This window comes from Hyaena hyaena, unplaced genomic scaffold, assembly GCF_003009895.1.
Source record: "Hyaena hyaena isolate Hyena2069 unplaced genomic scaffold, ASM300989v1 scaffold_23, whole genome shotgun sequence".
In the NCBI taxonomy this organism is placed as follows: domain Eukaryota; kingdom Metazoa; phylum Chordata; class Mammalia; order Carnivora; family Hyaenidae; genus Hyaena; species Hyaena hyaena.
This window is the reverse complement of record NW_024080655.1, coordinates 1324324-1341915: the sequence shown is the minus strand read 5'-3', so window position 1 is coordinate 1341915 and position 17592 is coordinate 1324324. Positions and strand designations below refer to the sequence as shown.

The 17592-nt window shown below is 37.4% G+C and overlaps 1 protein-coding gene and 1 pseudogene across 2 annotated transcripts in view; one reads left to right on the top strand and one right to left on the bottom strand.

The window, feature by feature from the left end:
* Positions 1-17592, top strand: part of CUNH11orf49 (chromosome unknown C11orf49 homolog) — a 200200-nt gene that overhangs the window by 110317 nt on the left and 72291 nt on the right. The gene's annotated exons all lie outside the window — the stretch shown is intronic.
* Positions 11067-11166, bottom strand: LOC120228507 (annotated as a pseudogene).

Here is a 17592-nt window from a genome sequence, read left to right as displayed (position 1 = left end):
TATTTGAAAAGACAAGGAGGAAACCAGCTTATCTCAAGTAATAAACAAATATGATTTGTGGTAAAGAAATTTACTCTCTTGCCAAGCTTATTCCATGAGCTATCTTTACTTGGCTCTATTACAAACTGTATTTTAGTATACTTGAGCATTTTAATAAGCAGATCCTAGAAGAGTAAATATAATTATTCTGCATATTGACCTAAAGTGACATAAAAACTAGGCCTGCTAGGAACACTTCATTATGTTAGTGTACTGAGGATAAAAGACTTTAGTATGTGTACCCTGTAATCCTGTCATATATGTCAGAAGCTTGTTCTCAATTCAGTCAGTGGCTTTTTGTATAGCCTTATAATTTGTAATTAACATATTCCTACCCCTTTCTTCTTCTTTAAAAGAGTCAAAGAGTGGGACATGAAGGATGGAGCCAAAACAGAAAACAAAAGTTTTTTTTTGAACAGGACATTAAGATTGAGACTTTTCCAAACAATGGAGTCGGGATTCACTTTCAGTACTTAACTTAGTTAACATGATTGCATTATGTTTGTAGGAAGCACCCTAAATACTGTAGCTATGTAAACTATACTTATCATGCAAACAAGTTTTTCAGAGAACCATATATTTGAAATTTTAAATACAAAATGTCAATAATAAGGCATTCCTTTTTGAATTTATGTATTTATTAAATACTTTCAGTTTTCAAAGCACTGTGCTAGGTGATGAAAGGTATGTAGAGAGCTCATTCATTCATCCCTTCACTTACTCAACAGTATTTGTTGAGTGTGTCCTCAGTGCCAGGTTATTATTCTAGGTGCTGGAACGAAAAGGATAGGTAGGGATAGTTCTGTTTCTGAGAAGTTCATAGTCTGGGGGCGCCTGGGTGGCTCAGTTGGTTAAGTGTCCCAGTTCGGCTCAGGTCATGATCTCACAGCTTGTGGGCTCAAGCCCCACATCAGGCTCTGTGCTGACAGCTCAGAGCCTGGAGCCTGCTTCGGATTCTGTGTCTCCCTCTCTCTCTGCCCCTCCTCCACTCACACTGTCTCTCTCTCAAAAATAAATAAAACATTAAAAATAAATGAACAAATAAATAAAAAGTTCATAGGCTAGGGGTGCCTGGGTAGCTTAGTCATATAAGCAACCGGCTCTTAATTTTGGCTCAGGTCATGATCTCACAGTTCATTAGTTTGAGCTCCGCATTGGGCTCTCTGCTGTCAGCCCAGAAGTATAACAGTAAAAAATTGGACTTCTGGAAAAAGAAAACAGGGGAATTAGAATGCTATCAGTCTTTTTAATAGCAGCACTGGAAGCTAAAAAAACAATACAGCAATGCTCTCAGAAATGTAAGGAAATTATTTCTGACCCAGAATTCTGTACCAAACCAAATTACCAATCAACTATTAGGTGGAATACAGATTTTTAGATAGGCAAGAGCTTATAAAATTTAACTCCCATAAAGCTTTTCTCATGAAACTACTGGAGGATGTATTTCATCAAAAAAATGGGAATAAATCTAAAAAGATGGGATTGTGGAATCTAGGAACAAGGGATTAACAACACAGGGGAGAGGTAAAGAGAATTCTTAGGACGATAATGGAGGATATTCCCAGACAGCTGTTTGTGCAGGAGAGCTAGAAAACAAACAACTCAGATTGGAATAGCAGAAAACTCCTCGAGGAATGCGTATAAGAATATAAAAAATAGAACTGATAAAACTTTTGTGTTAGATTACATTCACTTCGAGAAGCAGAGATTAATACTTCAATTAAAGAAGTAATGATTAGGTGTGCCTGGCTGGCTCAGACAGTGGAGCATGTGATTCTTGATCGTGGGATTGTGAATTCGAGCCCCATGTTGGGTGTAGAGATTACCTGAAAATAAAATCTTTAATTCAGAAAGAAGAAAGTAGTGATTAATACTTAGAAACTCCAAGCAAACCAAGAAAGTGGTAATTATTCCAAGAAAAACCAAAAGTTGTCTAAGAAAAAATGTGCTAAAAATATACTCTGTGGCTTGGCTGTGAATAGTATTCATATAGCATAAAAATATAAATACTGAACATTTTAAGCTAAAATTGGCACTGTATATGAGAAAGATTGGAATATGGGAAGTGTGTGTAGGTGGTAAAAATGATAATTTGTCATTTTCAACTAAGAGTCTAAAGATAATGTCTAAAATTTTAAAATCAAGAAAGAGCAGCATAAACATATTATTTAAAAAATGGAAAGTGAGGGGTGCCTGGGTGGCTCAGTTGGTTGAGCATCTGACTTTGGCTCAAGTCATGATCTCACAGTTCGTGGGTTTAAGCCCCGCATCGGGCTCTGTGCTGACAGCTAGCTCAGAGCCTGGAGCCTGCTTCAGATTCTGTGTCTCCCTCTCTCTCTGACCCTCCCCTGCTCACGCTGTCTCTCTCTCAGAACTAAATAAAAACATTTTAAAATTTAAAAAAAAAAAGGAAAGTGAAAAACAGAAGATTCAGTGAATTTGTGAAGTGGAATTATTTTAGAGTTGCTGCTGTAGCTTGATTTAGAGTCAACTGAGTTTGAAAAGCCAGTGAACCTTTCAAATGAGCTTGTCTAGCAACATTCAAGACTGATACAGAGATTGGAAGAGGAAATTTGGTCAGTAGTTAAGTCATGTGAATGGGTGAGATCACTGTGGAATGAAAGTGTAGTGAGAGAGGGGGATAAGGGCAGAACTTTGAGGGATCCTTATATTTAAAGGGCAAGAGAAGGAAGAAGAATCAGGGAAGAAACAATCAGCATGTATGAAAAGAAATGGCATAATATGACATCACAGAAGCCAAGGAGGAGAGTTCCAAAGAAAAGATGAGCAACAGTATCAGTTGTCACAGGTGGAAAATTAAGAAAAGATTCTTTGAATCCACATTGATTGAGTGATCATCCATAACTTTCAAGAGAACAGTTTGAGTGATGGAAGCAGCATTGAAAGGATTACTGAGTGCATGAATGGGTGGTAAGAAAGAGATAATGAATATAGCACACCCTTTCGAGAAATTTAGCTTTGAAAACAAAAGGAGAAGGCAGCTCCTTCTACCCCATGGGTCCTGTCCTGTGCTTTAGTAAAACCACCATTTCTGCACCCCCACCCTCTAAAAAAAGTAGCTTTAGTGAGTAGTCTTAGAAAAATTTTTTAGATTAAGGGATCACTTAAACATATGCGGGTAGATAGCAAAGAGTTAATGGAAAAGACAAGCTTATAAAGATACAAGTTTCAGGGGATAATTGATAGAGCAAGGTCCCAAGAAACGGAAAGAATATCGATTCAAGAGCACAAATGGAGAGATTAATCTTAGTAAGAAACAGGAAAGGTTCTTTCCCTGAGAGGGGGAATAAAGAGGTGAGGATAACTGAAGACAAAAGAAATATTAAGGCATAGGGGAAGGAAATTGAAGGACTAAATTATCAGGTGACTTAATCTTCTCAATAAAACAGTTTATCTGCTTAAGGTTGGGGGTTGGGGCAAAAGGTTTGGAAATCTGAGAATGGAAAATGTCTGGGGCAGCTGTTGTAAGGAATGTAATACAAAGTCAGAAGGAGATGACTAAAAGGATTACCCAGTAGCCATGAGCATCCAGTTGAGGTTAGATATGAATTTGTAATAAAGCCAATCAATATGGTTTCTGGACTTGCTCCAAGAACGCTCTATCTCCAAAAGTTGTATTAGTCATCATCTTGGCTGGAGAAGGGTTTCCTTGGAGTGTCTTTTAAGAGACATCCCAGGGTTCAAAAACTTGAGAAAAATAAAATATGTTTGCTCAAGGAGGGTTAAAGCTCAGGAGTACCAAAGAACAGACTTGCCTGTGGGATACTTCCATCTGTGGGTCATTCAGAGGTCTTGTGGGAAGAATCATGGGCAATGAAAAAGAAATATACTTAAGAGACTTAAGAGAAGCAAAGCAGTTTGGTATCAAAAAGATCTATAGCTGCTTGTATATCTAGACACAAATCTGAGGGTGGAAGCATGTTGGAGAACATCTGGATTCAGATAAAAGAAGAGCAGAAGAGAAGTGACATCATCGTGGGATTAGACTGTAGTCTACCTAGCCAGATGGAAGGTATAGATTAAGCATTTGTGATGTACATCACAAAACTGGACTGAGTTAGGAGAGTATGGTGATAGGGATTTCAAATGTCAAGACATAAGCTCAAAGTCATATTCAGCCAAAAAATAGTATACTTGATTCTTTTAATTTTTTTCTTGTTTGTGTTTTTCTGATCATTAAAGGAATACTTGCTTATTGTAGAAATGTAGTAGTCCAGAAAGGTGTAATGAAGCAGAAAAATAGGGGCGCCTGGGTGGCTTAGTCGGTTAAGCGTCCGACTTTCGCTTAGGTCATGATCTCGCGGTTCGTGGGTTCGAGCCCCGCATCGGGCTCTGTGCTGACTGCCAGCTCAGAGCCTGGAGCCTATTTCAGAGTCTGTGTCTCCCTCTCTCTCTGACCCTCCCCTGCTCACGCTGTCTCTCTCTCTCTCTCTCCTAGAAATAAATAAAAAAATAAATGAAGCAGAAAAATAATCACCTCCAAACCCACTACTAAAAGCACTCACCATTTATATACTTGCTGTTATTCCTAGTAGGGTTTTGGTTTTGGTTTTTGGTTTTTTGCTTGTTTTGGGGTTTTGGGTCTTGTTTTTGGTGGGGGTTTTGGCTTAAACAACAAATTTATTTTCTCACAGTCTCCAGGCTGAAAGTCTAAATCAAGAGGTCAACAGGTTTGGTTTCTCCTGAGACCTCTCTCTTGGGTCTAATATTTTTTTTAATACATGGATGTTTTTACACAGTATAGATTATGCCAAATATACATTTGTATAACCTTTTTCTTAACATAGAAGCTTCTTCTCATGTGTATTTCTCACATACCCCATATATATCTTTATATATATCTAAAGTTCTTTTTAAATTTCTTTTTATTTATTTTTTCTTCTTTAAAAGCTTCAATCTTTGGGGAAAGGGGGAGAGGCAAACCATGAGAGACTCTTGAATGCTGACAAAAACTGAGGACTGATGGATGTGGGAGGGGAGGGGGGGATGGGCATGGAGAGGGGCACTTGTGGGGATGAGCACTGGGTGTTATATGGAAACCAACTTGACAGCAAACTATTTGTAAAAAAAAAAAAAATAAAGAAAGAATATTATATAAGTGGAAAAAAAATAAATAAAAGCTTAAATCTTTGATTTGCCTTCATGTTGTCTTTATCTCAGAAGGAAGCAACATGAGATAGGAGTTCTAGATATAATTATGAAAACAGTTTCACTCTGGATGACTCAGTCGGTTGAGCGTCCAACCTTTGATTTCAGCTCAGGTCACGATCTCGTGGCTGGGGAGTTCAAGCTCTGCATCGGGCTCTGCGCTGCCGGTGTGGTGCCTGCTTGGGATTCTCTCTCCCCTCTCTCCCTGTCACTACTCTGCTAGCGTGCTCTCTCTCTCTCTCTCTCAAAATAAATAAACTTAAAAATTTTGTTAACAGTTTCACTCTTTACTATTTGCTACCATTATTTACCTTCTTCTGAAGATTCCAGCCAATACTATTAACCAGGAAAAAGAAATGAGACATAAAAATTTTTAAAGAGAAGGAAAATTACATTATTTGTAAGTAATACAATTACTTACCTGGAAAGCCCAAGATAAACTGAAATCTGTTATAAACATTATAAAACTTCAGCAAGGCAGTAAGACAAAATGTACTAAAACCAATAATTTATTTAAAAAATAATAGCCTTTATATATTCAAATAAGAAGAAAAGTCCCTTTTTATAATAGCAAGGGAAGATAAAGTACCAAGGAATAAACCTAACAAGAATATGCAAGATTATATGAAGAAGGCTTTAAAATACTACTGAAGAGGGGCTGCTGGGTGGCTCAGTTGGTTAAGCGTCTGACTTTGGCTCAGGTCATGATCTCATGGTTCGTGGGGTAGAGCTCTGCGTTGGCTCTGTGCTGACAGCTCAGAGCCTGGAGCCTGCTTCGGATTCTGTCTCCCTGTCACTCTTCCCTTCCCCCGCTCACATGTTTTTTCTCTCTCTCTCTCAAAAATAAACATTAAAAGATTTGTTTTTTAATTAAAAAAAATTTTAAATAATAAATTGAGATAAAACTGAATGCCATACAATTTACCCGTTTAAAGTGTACAATTCAAGGGCTCCTGGGTGGCTCAGTTGGTTGAGCTTCTGACTTCAGCTCAGGTCATGATCTCATAGTTTGTGAGTTCGAGCCCTGCATCGGGGTGCTGTTGGTGCAGAGCCTGCTTTGGATCCTCTGTCTCCCCCTCTCTCTGCCCCTTCCCTGCTCACACATGTTTTCTGTCAAAAATAAATAAACATTTTTTAAAAATCTAAAAAAAAATTTGTACAATTCAGTGGCTTTTTAGTATATCCATATACAGTTGTACAATCATTACCACAATCAATTTTAGAATATTTTCACCACCAATTCCGCCCGTTCCCCCACAAAACCCCATACCTAATTAGCACCAACTCTAATTACTACTTACTTACTACTTGACCCTCACCTACCCACTCCTACCGCAAGCAACCACTAATTTACTTTCTGTCTCTTTGGATTTGCCTATTCTGAGCATTTCATATAGACAGAGTCATATAATAAGTGGGCTTCTTTGTCTGGTTTCTTTCACTTAAAATAATGGTTTCAAGGTCTATCCATTCTATAGTGTATATGCATACTTCATTCCTTTTTATGGCCAAATAATATTCCATTGTATATGGATGTATCACATTTGTTTATCTACTCCTCTTTGGACAGATATCTGAGTTGTTTCTTCTTTTTGGCTATTATGAATAATACTGCTATGAATATCTGCACTCAAGTTTTTGCGTGAATATTTGTTTTCATTTCTCTTGGATACATGCCTAGAAGTGGAATGCTTGGTCATATGGTAATTCTATGTGTAATTTTTTGAGGAACCACTTGACTGTTTTCCAAAGTAGCTGCATCATTTTACATTCCCACAAGGTATAGATTATGGCTTCCCCACCTTCTTGCCAACACTTGATATTATCTGTCTTTTTTATCATAAGCATCCTAATGGGTATGAAGTAGTATCTCATTATGCTTTTGATTTATATTTCACTCATGACTAATGATGTTGAGCATCTTTTCACATGCATATCGGTCATTTGTATAACTTCTTTGGAAAAATGTTCATCTACATTGTGGTATGTACCAACACGTTTGTTCCTTTTTACTGCTGAGTAGTATTCCATTATATGAATATAACACTGTTTGTTTTTTGTTCACCTGTTAATAAACAGGTGAATTATGTAGTTTTTGGCTACTATCAGTAAATCCTCTATGAACATTTGTCTACAAGTCTTTTTGTGCACATATCTTTCCCCATCTTTTTCCCCATCTTTATGGTGATATAATTGACATGTAACGTGTAAGTTTAAGGTGTACAAAGCGATGATTTGATACATATATATATACTGCAAAACGATCACCACAATAAGGTTAGTCAACACCTCCATCACCTCACATAAGCACCTGTTTTTTTGTGTTTTGTTGTTGTTGTTGTTGTTTTGTGTGGTAAAAACATTTAAAATTTGCTTTCTTAGCAACTTCAAGTATATAATACAGTATTCTTAAGTATAATCATTATGCTATATATTACATTCCCAGACTTGTTGATCTTATAACTAGAAGTATAACCCTTTGATCAACATCTCTCCATTTCTCTCACCCCACAATTCCTGGTAACCACCATTCCACTCTCTATTTCAATTAGTTTGGCTTTTTTAGATTCCATATATATATATTTTTTTTTTTTAATTTTAGAGAGAGTGTGTGAGTGGGGGTGGGGGCGGGGACAGAGAGAGAGAGAGAGAGATTGAGAGAGAATATCCCAAGCAGGGTCCACGCTCAACATGGAGCCTGATGCGGGACCCAACCCATGACCTCAGATCGCCACCTGAGCCAAAATTGAGAGTTGGGTGCTCATCTGACTGAGCCACCCAAGCACCCTATATTCCATATATAATTTGAGATCATATAGCATTTGTTTTTCTCTGTCAGACTTATTTTACTTAGCATAATGCCTTCAGGATCCATCCATGTTATTGCCGAAGGCAAGATTTCCTTCCCTTTTATGGCTGAATTGTATTCCACGATATACATAGACTACATTTGCTTTATGCATTTGTATGTCAACACTTAGGTTGTTCCATATCTTGAATATAGTGAATAATGTTGTAATGAACATGAGAGTGCAGATATGTCTTTGGGATAGTGATTTCATTTCCTATGGATATATACCCAGAAGTGAGATTGTTGAATGATATTATAGTTCTATTTTTAACTTTTTGAGGAACTTCATACTGTTTCCCAGAATGGCTGTACCAATTTACATTCCCCTCAACACAACTGTTTTATATATATGTTGGCCATTAATATGTCTTCTTTGGGAAATGTCTATTCAGGTTCTCTGCCCATTTTTTAATAGGATTATTTGGATTTTTTGCCATTGAGTTGTATGAGTTCCTATGTATTTGGCTATTGATGACTTATCAGATATATGGTTTGCAAATATTTTCTCTCATTCTTTAGGTTGTCTTTTCATTTTGCTGACTGTTAATTTTGCTGTGCAGAGGCTTTTGAATTTGATACAGTCCCACTTATTTACTTTTTGCTTTTGTTGCTTGCACTTTGGTATTACATCCAAAAAATCATTGCCAAGACCAATGTCAAGGAGCTTTTCCTCTGTGTTTTCTTCTAGAGTTTTATAGTTTTCAGGTCATCCATTTCAAGTTAATTTTTGTGAGTGGTGTAAGATACGGATCCGATTTCATTCTTTTGCATTTGAATATCTTGTTTTCCTGACATCAGCATCATTTATTGAAGAGACTGTCCTTTTCCCTTTGAGTATTCTTGGCTCCCTTGTTAAAGTTAGTTCACTGTATATGCGTTAGTTCACTGTATACGCTGTTGATTCTGTTCCATTGGTCTGTGTATCTGTTTTTATGCCAGTACCAACCTGTTTTGATTATATTAGCTTTGTAATATAGTTTGAAATCACAAAGTACGATGCCTCCTGCTCTGTTCTTTCTTAGGATTGATGTAGCTATTCAGGTTCTTTTGTGGTTTCATATGAATTTTAGAAGTTTTTTTCCACTGCTGTGAAAAATGCCATTGGAATTTTGATGGGGAATTGAATCTACAGATAGCTTTGAGGAATAGGAACAGTTTAACAACATTAACTTCCAGTTCATGAATATGGATATCTTTCCATTTGTTTGTGTCTTCTTCCATTTGTTTTCACAGATTTTTCACCTCTTTGATTAAATTTACTCCTAAGTATTTTATTCTTTTTGATACTATTGTAAGTGGAATTGTCTTCTTTATTTCTTTTTCAGATAACTTAAGATAACTTACAAAAATGCAACAGATTTTAGTATGTTGATTTTGTGTCTTGCAACTTAACTAGATTGATTTATTGGTTCTATCTGTTTTTGGATGGGTTTTGGGGTTTTTTTTTTGGTGTTTTGGTTTTTGGTTTTGAGAAAGAGAGAGAGCGAGAGCACACACAAGCTGGAGAGAGGGGCAGACAGATAGAGAGAGAGAATCCCAATCAGTCTCCATGCTCAGTGCAGAGCCTGATGAAGGGCTCAATCCCGTGACCCTGGGATCATGACCTGAGCCAAAACCAAGAGTCAGATGCTCAACTGACTAAGCCACCCAACTGCCCCTGGATGGATTTTTTTTTTTTAAGATTTTTCCATGTAAAGTGATATCATCTAGAGACAATTTTACTTATTTTTAAAAAAAAATTTTTTAAGTTTATTTATCTTCCAGAGAGACACAGAGCATAAGTGGGGGAGGGGCAGAGAGAGAGGGAGACACAGAATCTGAAGCAGGCTCCAGGCTCTGGGCTGTCAGCACAGAGCCTGACATGGGGCTCAAACCCACGAACCACAAGATCATGACCTGAGCTGAAGTCGGACACCTAACTGACTGAGCCACCAGGCACCCCTTGCTTCTTCCTTTCCAATTTAAATGGCTTCCATTTCTTTTTTCTTCCCTAGTTTCTCTGGCTAGGACTTCCAGTACTGTGTTGGAAAGGAGTGGTCCTGTTCATGATCTTAGAGGGAGAGCTTTCAGTCTTTCACCATTATGTTAGCTGTGGGTCATAAATGGCCTTTATTTTGTTGAAGTACATTTCTTGTATACCAAATTTGTTTTGAGTTTTTTATGAAAGGATGCTTAACTTCATGGGCATATGTTTTTATTTCTCTTGGGTAAATATCTAAGGGTGGAATTGCTGGCAGACTTTTTCCAAGTAGTTATACTGTTTTACATTTCTAACAGCAATGTCTGAAAAATCCCAGTTGTTACACATCCTTGCTAACATTTGGTGTGGTCAGTCTTCTTTTCTCCCTTAGCTTATTTATTGAGATATAATTTATTGAGATATAACAGACATATAACATTGTATAAGTTTAAGGTGTACAGTGTGATGATTTGATATATATATATATTGTGAAATGATTATCACTATAGGGTTAGTTTTTTTTTTTTTATTTTACGTTATTTTATTTTATTTATTTATTTTTTTTACAAATAGTTTATTGTCAAATTAGTTTCTACATAACACTCAGTGCTCATCCCCAAAGTGCCCTCCTTCATGCCCATCCCCCCCTCCCCCCCACATCCATCAGTCCTCAGTTTTTGTCAGCATTCAAGAGTCTCTCATGGTTTGCCTCTCTCCCTTTCCCCCACCATTTCCGCCCTTCTTCTCCCCCTTGTTCCTCCGTCAAGTTCCTCCTAATCCTCCTATACGTGCAAACATATGGTATTTGTCCTTCTCTGCCTGACTTATTTCGCTCAGCATAACACCCTCAAGGTCCATCCATGTTGCTACACATGGCCAGATTTCATTGTTTCTCATTGCCATGTAGTATTCCATGGTATAGATAAACCACATCTTCTTGATCCATTCATCTGTTGATGGACACTTAGGCTCTTTCCATGTCTTAGCTATTGTGGAGAGTGCTGCTATGAACATTGGGGTCCATGTGCTTATAGGGTTAGTTTTTAAAGGAATATGGAACACTTCACAAATTTGCCTGTCATACTTGCTCATGGGCCATGCTAATCTCTGTATTGTACCAATTTTAATATATATGTTGCCAAAACAAGCACAGACTTTTAATTTTAGCCTTTCTGTAAATATGAAGTGGTATCTCATTGTGGTTTTAATTTGCATTCCCTGATGCTTACTGATTTTGAACACTTTTTTTGTTGCTTATTGGCCATTTTCTTTGTAAAGGGCCTCTTAAAATCTTTTGCTCAGTTTTGGGTGGATTGTTTTAATTATTGTATAGTAGGAGTTCCTTATAACCAGTATATTCTGGTTGCAAGTCAGATATTCATATTGCAAATATTTCTACCATTCTTTGGCTTGTTTATTTCCTTAATGGTGCTCTCATTGAGCAGAAGTTTTTAAAGTCCGTTTTATGCATTTTTTTCTTTTATGGGTAGTGCCTTCTGGGTCCAGTTTTTAAAAGCCTTTGCTACCCTAAGTTTGTGACAGTATTACCCTTCATTTTTGTCTAAAAGCACTAGAAACCTAGCTTTTATGTTTGGTCTATAATCCATCTTGAATCAATTTTTGTGGGTGGTTTGAGGTTGAGGTCAAGATCCTTTTTTGTACCATCTGGATAGCTAGTTGTTTATTCCAACACCATTTGTTGAAAAGACTGTACTTTTCCCACTTAATTGTTTTGGTTCCTTTGTTAAAAAAAAAAAAACATGATTGACTATGTGTGGGTGCGTTTCTAGATTTTCTATTCTGTTCTACTGATCTGTTTGTTAAACTTTAGTTGTGATTAGTTTAGTTTTACAATAAGGTAGCATACACACCTCAACTTTGCCTTTTTCTAGATTATTTTGGTCATTAGAGGTCCCTTGCATTTCCATATAACTTTTGGAATAAACTTGTCAATTCCTACAAAAAACAAACAAACAACAAACAAACCTGGCAACAAGAATTTGATTGAGGTTTGAAGACTACGTAGATCAATTTGGGGTGAATTGTCAACTTCACAGTACTGAATCTTCCAATCCATGGACATAGTACATTTTTCCTTAGGTCTTCTTACATTTCTTTCAGCAATGCATTATAGCATTTAATATACAGATCTTACACATTTTATTAAAGTTATTCCTAAATATTTTATGTTTTGTTCTCCCATTATAAACAGTAGTTTTTAAATTTTATTTATTTATTTTGATAAAGCAAGAGAGCACCAGTGTGGGAGGAGTAGAGAGAAAGGGAGAGAGAATCTCAAGTTGATTCTGCACTGTCAGTTCAGAGCCTGATGCAGGGCTCTAACTCACAAACTGTGAGATCATCACCTGAGCTGAAATCAAGAGTCGGACGTTTAATCGACTGAGCTACCCCGGCGCCCCAATAGTATTATTTTTATAAATTATTTTCTTTACCAATTTTTCATTGTAAGGATATAGAATTATAGGAACACCTGGGTGCCTCAGTCAGTTAAGCATCTGACTCTTGATCTCAGCTAAGGTCTTGAGCTCAAGGTCATGAGTTCAAACACTGGGCTCTGTGCTGAACATGAAGCCTACTTTTAAAAAAAGAGAGAATAGGGGCGCCTGGGTGGCTTAGTTGGTTAAGCGTCCGACTTTCGCTTGGGTCATGATCTCGCGGTTCGTGGGTTCGAGCCCCGCGTCGGGCTCTGTGCTGGCTGCCAGCTCAGAGCCTGGAGCCTGTTTCAGTCTGTGACTCCCTCTCTCTCTGACCCTCCCCTGCTCACGCTGTCTCTCTCTCTCCTAGAAATAAATAAAACATATTTTAAAAAAATAAATAAATAAATAAAAGAGAGAATATAGAAATATGATTGCTTTTTGTACATTATATCCTGTGACTTTGGTAAATTCATTTATTAGTTTGGTAAATTCATAGTTTCTTTGTAGATTCCTTAGAATTTTCTGCATGCAATATCATGTCATATGCAAATAGAAGCAGTTTTACTTCTTCCTTTCCAATCTTGTTAGGGGTCTTTCTTTTTTCTTTCTTTATTGAACAGAGTGGGACCTCATTACAATATTAAATAGAAGCGGTAAGCGCAAATAACATTGATTTGGCCAGAAAGTTTTCAGTCTTTAGAATTAAATATGAGTTTTTGCATGGATGCACTTTTTTAGGTTGAGGAAGACTACTTTTATTCTTAGTTTGGTGAGAATTTTTATTGTGAATTTGTATTCAGTTTTTTATTTTTCTGAATCTATTGAGTGACACATGATTTTCCCCCTTTCTGCTGTTCATGTGGATAAATCTACCTTAGTTATGACTTATTATCATTTTCATGAATCATTGGATTCCTTTAACATTTTATCAATAACTTTTGCATCTATCCAATGAGGTATTTTAGGCTACGGTTTTCTTTTCTTGTAATATCTTTGTCTGGTCTGAGTGTCAGGATTATTCTGACATTAAATCATTAATCATAAAAACATTATGATTAAACTCATAAAATGTAATTAGAAGTATTTCCTCCTGTCTTTTCTGAAAGAGTTTATATAAGATTGGTAATATTTTTTAAGTGTTTCTTTTTCTAAGAAGACTTGTACTTTTAAGTTAGGTTTAATGTGCTTCTTATAAGCTCTTTCCCTAACATTTCTCATACATATAATTATTTGCTTAAATTCTGCCTTTCTTGGGACACCTGGGTGGATAAGTCGGTTAAGCGTCCAACTTTGGCTTACATCATGATCTCATGGTTCGCGAGTTTGAGTCCTGTATTAGGCTCTTTGCTGTCAGCAAAGACCCTGCTTTGGATCCTTTGTCCCCCTCTCTCTCCATCCTTCCCCTACTTGTGCTCTCTCTGTCTCTGTCTCTCTCTCAAAAATAAGTAAAACATTTTTTAAAATTCTGCCTTTCTTATTGGACTGTAAGCTCTGTGAAAGCATTTATGTCTTGCTTACCCTATGTTCCTAGCATCTAGCCAAGTGCCTAGTTCAAGGTATATATAAAATGAATATTTACTGAATTGCATTAAAGGGAAAATAGGAGACTAGGAAAACTGAGAATTGTGGCAAAATACTGAAGACAATGTAAAAAGTTTTCCTCTTACTTTTTTATTTTAATTTTTTATTTATTTAAGTATATGGATGCACAATGTTACATTAGTTTCAGGTATACAACAGAGTAATTCAACATCTCTGTATGCTTTGCTGTGCTCACCACAAATGTAGTTACCATCTGTTACCATACAACTATTACAATATAACTGACTATATTTTATGATGTATGTTTTATTCCTGTGACATCTTCATTCTATAACTAGAAGCCTGTATTTCCTACTTCACTTCACCAATTTTTCCCATATCCATACCTCCCTCCCCTCAGGCAGCCATCAGTTTGTTTTCTGTATTAATAGATCTAATTATGCCTTTTGTTTGTTTATTAATTTGTTTTGTTTTTTAGATTCTACATATGAGAGAAATTACATGGTATTTGTCTTTCTCAGTCTGACTTATTTCACTTAGCATAATGCCCTCTAGGTCCATCCATGTTGTCACAAATGGCAAGATCCCATCCTTTTTATGGCTGTATAATGATTCATCACATACATATATGGTACACATGTATGCACACACACACACACACATATGTATCACATCTTCTTTATCCATGCATTTATTGATAGACACTTAAGTTGGCACATCTTGGCTATTATAAATAATGCTGCAATAAGCATAGGTGTGAATATATAAAAGTCTTCCTTATTTAAAATTGATATTACAGCAGAAAGAACAATGAAGCCTAGATGGATGGTATTCTACTAATGAATGAAAGAAAAGAAGAAAACGTTCACCTCCTATTTTAATTTATTCTTCTCAGTTAAAGAGGGTATTTGGGGGAGGGGGGGTGCCTGGATGGCTCAGTCAGTTAAGCTCTGACTTTGGCTTAGGTCATGATCTTACAGTTTGTGGGTTCGAGCCCCACGTTGGGTTCTGTGTTGACAGCTCAGAGCCTGGAGCCTGTTTCAGATTCTGTGTGTCTCTCTCTCTCTCTGCCCCTCCCCCACTCATGATCTGTTTCTTTCTGTCTCAATAATAAATAAAAACATTTAAAAAAAAGAGGGGGGGCGCCTGCGAGGCTTAGTCGGTTAAGCGTCCGACTTTCGCTTGGGTCATGATCTCGCGGTTCGTGGGTTCTAGCCCCGCGTCTGGCTCTGTGCTGACTGCCAGCTCAGAGCCTGGAGCCTGTTTCAGTCTGTGACTTCCTCTCTCTCTGACCATCCCCTGCTCACGCTGTCTCTCTCTCTCTCCTAGAAATAAATTAAAAAAAAATATTTAAAAAAAAAAAAGAGGGTGTTTGTACTGGAAAAGATAAAATGAATAGTAGTTCCAGGGAATAAAATCAAACATAACTGAGATATAAGAGATCACTTAACTGCTTTAAAGGAACTCTCAAGTTTCTGGATCTAATTTATATTCCAAGGTACCGAGGCCCAGTGAATAAGCTGAGTGAACCACTGCTGGCAGTCTTTAGAAAGTGGAAATTGTGAGGGTGCCTGGGGGGCTCAGTCAGTTGAGCGTCCAACTTTTAATTTCCACTCAGGTCATGATCTCACTGTTCATGGGAGCAAGCCCTTCATTGGGCTCTGTGCTGACAGGATGGAGACTGCTTGGGATTCTCTCTTCCTCTCTCTCTGCCCCTCCCTCACTCGTGCTTTCTCTCTCTCTCAAAATAAATAAACAAGAAAGAAAAAAAAAAAAGAAAAGAAATGAAAGGAGGAAATTTTGCCCATCATGGGGAGGGGAGGGGTAGAGAGAAATTCCAAAGTCTGGAGTCAGGGACTCAATATTCACAAGGTGATTTCAGCAGACTGAAGGCTGGTGACCTTGACATCTATCTTGGGTGATATTCTTCGACTATTTATTAAAAAGAATCAATATCTGTACATATTCAGAAAAGGAAGCCTATCAGAGTTTATTGAAGAAGAAGTTAGGGGAGAGAATGAGGGGAGGGAAGGGGAGAAGAGAAGAGGGAAAAGGAAAGAAAGAGAGCCCATGCTTCATGGGCAAGGAAGGCCTGCTTTCAACCGCAACTCTTTCACCTCTTAGTAAAATGACATTGGGCAAGTAACTGAATTTCTATAAGCCAAATTTCCCAATTGGTGAAATGGGAATAATAAGAGAACAACCAGGGTAGTCCTGAGGTTTAAATCAAATAATGTGTCTAAAATGGTTTTTATTGCTCAAAATCAGTGATAACTGTGAAGTGACAGGAATGATGGTACATGATGGTAAAGGCAATGACACTGACGGAGAAGGGAATGACACAGTCTGTACAAACTTCCTCCCTTTGGGAAGGGATTACAAGATTGGTCAATCGGGATAAAACTATACTTAGCATAGCTATGCTTATTATATTTGTTTAGTTTAATTGAATTTCAGCAGGAGCTTGACAGCCTCTCCATGATATCCTTATGTATAAGCAGAAGGAATCAAGGATGGATAATAAATAACTGGTTGAACAATCATACCAAAAATGTGAAAATTAATGGGTTCAGATCATGCTAAAGGGACATCTCCAGAAGTAGAATTCTATGCTGTATCCTTTGCCCTTCTTTTTTTTTTTTTTTTCCTTATCCCACTATTTGAATGAGAGCATTGACGGAAAGCTAATCAAAGTTGAGAGAGACAGCTAAGAAGCTGCCTAAAAGAAACAGGCTCTGAAAAGAGATAGTATAATATAAGTGGAGCAAATATGGTTGTGGTATCATGAGTCTGCAACCACTAGCTGTGTGGCCTTGAGTAAATTAAGTAACCACCTGAGCCTTTGTTTTCTCATAATACCACTCATCCCATTGTGAGAATAAAAAAATATGTGTGTGTGTGTGTGTGTTAGTTATCTATTGCTTTGTAATTAAATTACCCCAAACCTTAGAGGTTTAAAACAATAAATATTTAGTATTTCACACTGTTTCTAAGCATCAGGAATGCAGAAGTAACTTGCTTGGATGGTTCTGAGTCCAGGTCCCTCGTAAGATTGAAATCAAGATTTAGGTTGGGGCTGCAGCCATCTGAAGGCTTGCTCCCTTATATCACTGTTGGCAGGAGACCTCAGCAGTTCACATGTTCCTCATGGTTGTGGCAGTAGCTTCCCCAGAAAGGTGATCTCAGAGAGAGCAAGCAGGAAGCCCCAGTGCCTCTTATGACCTATTCTCTGAAGTCACACCGTCACTTTCATTTCTGTTCGTTAGAAGCGAATCAGTAAGGAAATTAACAATAGAACTCCCCTATGACCCAGCAGTAGCACTGCTAGGAATTTACCCAAGGGATACAGAAATGCTGAGGCATAGGAGCACATGTACCCCAATGTTCATAGCAGCACTCTCCACAATAGCTAAAACATGGAAAGAGCCTAAGTGTCCATCAACAGACGAATGGATCAAGAAGATGTGGTTTATCTATACAATGGAATACTACATGGCAATGAGAAAAAATGAAATCTGGCCATGTGCAGCAACATGGATGGGCCTTGAGGGTATGATGCTGAGTGAAATAAGTCAGGCAGAGAAGGACAAATA